Source organism: Cervus elaphus, chromosome 4, assembly GCF_910594005.1.
Source record: "Cervus elaphus chromosome 4, mCerEla1.1, whole genome shotgun sequence".
NCBI classification, from domain to species: Eukaryota; Metazoa; Chordata; class Mammalia; order Artiodactyla; family Cervidae; genus Cervus; species Cervus elaphus.
In genome coordinates this window covers 10557356-10559523 of record NC_057818.1, presented here as the reverse complement: position 1 = coordinate 10559523, position 2168 = coordinate 10557356, and the positions used below count along the sequence as shown (strand labels likewise).

Here is a 2168-nt window from a genome sequence, read left to right as displayed (position 1 = left end):
CAGCAATCCCTCTCTGGGGCAAATATCTGGAGAAGATATATGCACTCCTATGCTCAGAGCAGCATTATTTACAATAGCAAAGACATGGAAACAACCTGAATGTCCCCTGAGAGATGATCAAATAAAAATGTGGTAGGAAGAGGGCTCCAAATGTGGAAAGGGAAGTCAGTGCCTCAGTAGCCAAGGAGAACTGTAGAAGGAAGAGTCAAATGTTGACAGAGATCTATGATTCAGTTCCAATTTCATGATGTGGTCTCCCTAAGGAGCTGGCTTTTCAATGAGGATGACAATGGAAGAGATGAAGCTGAGACCACTTCTATGGTTTCTATGACCCTCTCTGCAGTCACATATCCTGTGTTTAATGAGATAGAGTGAGTAAATCTGTCTGTAGCTCAGACACTGAGAGCAGCTTTCACCAAGGCTGAAAAATAAAATCTATGACTCATACAAGACATCATTATGAAAATTTTAGGGATAAAAAAGTATAGAAGTCAACTTCACAGAGTCCTTTCTTCAAATGACAGCTGATGATGTAGAACAGTATATGATTAAATGACCAGAGCCTGAATTCCAAAACCTAAATGAAAAGGCACAAGCACTTAAACAAATTCTTGGTAAGATCCCAGATGAGATCAACGACAGAGTGAGGTTTCTGCAGATAGTCAAGGATATAGCAAGTGCAATAAAAGAACTTCTTGATAAAAAGCGATCAATGTCTTCAAGAAATATCAATACCAGAACCACAGGGCACTTGAACACCAAAAGAAAGGGTCTGTGAAGTACTCCAAAAGTTTCAATGGTACTCTGAAAACCTATTTTATAGATGACAAGGCAATAAATATGTTCATAAGTGCCAACCAAATTCATCAAACCGACTTGATACTTCAGGCCTCAAAACTATGGCCTGAAAGTTGTATATGTTAAGAGATATACTTCTCAGTGGCAGCACTGGACTGTCTTTATCCATAAATTTTTAAGTTTGACTGTGTAAATTATCAGTCCCTTCTGAATGGATCTAATAATCCAAGATGTTGAATGGGATTACTGGCATATTACACCATGTTTTTATAAAATATAGCTTAATCATAATCACACTCAAGATTTTGCATCACTTTTGCTATTATCACTCTTTTAAGAATGCTAAGTGAAAAGAATTTATGCCTTAATGTGTCATTACATAACTTTCTTTAAAATAATTATAAATATTGAGGTTTGTTTCTGACATTTTAACTTGAAAGTGATATGCTACAAGATAGTATTTTAACACTTGCTGCCAAATATTCAATAAACAGTTTACATCTGTTAAATATTTCTTTACTTGAAAAAATACATATATATATATATATGTATATAAAATCAGAAGACCAAGATGACTTTGTGTAATGTCTAAACAGCTTCTAACAGGAGTTTATTAGCAGTTTATCAGATAATAAAGCAGTAAGAATTCCTACTTTTTTGTCCTTTATCACTCTGGGCAAAAAGTAGTTAATGGAGATATTTTTGCTAGTTATTATATCTGAGGGACTGGGTATTTTTCCAAACTTTGTTTTAAGAGACTTATTAGAAGCAGATAGCACTTTACAGCGTCTTCACACTATACTGCCACTTTTGAACTCTATGATGATGTACAATTAAGTCTTTCTGATTTGCTGGGCCCTAGTAAGCTCTGTCCCTTTTTCCCATAAATAGCCACAACTAATAGTAATTTGAAGCTATACCGGTGCTCGCTGTGCACAGGGAGCACAGAAGGATTGGTGCCTATTCGAGATGAGCCACCTGATGCACAGCAAAGCTGGAATTCCAGTGCCGACCTGGGGCCCATGCTGTCACCCACTACGTCATGTTGCTACCAGCATAAAGAGAAAAAACTGACAGTGGACAATGCGCCTACCTACTAGTCCTCTGCTGCTCCCAAGATGCCCCTCTCCTTGTCAGCTGTGAAATCTGTGCCCAGAAGAGTGGCCCCACATCCTAGACATCACTGAAGTAGCTTGAGTCCCAAGCAGGAAACCCCACAGTATTCCCAGACCCAGAGCCACGGGAGTAAGGAAAACACTGTCCTTTTACAATAAGCTTAGAGTTCTTTCCCTGTTCTGCGTGCATCAGCTACCCCTGCTCTTGACTCCTGCTTCACCCCACTACTCCTCTCTCCCCTTCTTATCATTAAT

The 2168-nt window shown here is 38.6% G+C and overlaps 1 pseudogene; it reads left to right on the top strand.

The window, feature by feature from the left end:
• Positions 1 to 277: 277 nt before the first annotated feature.
• Positions 278 to 1898, top strand: LOC122691453 (annotated as a pseudogene).
• Positions 1899 to 2168: the final 270 nt, after the last annotated feature.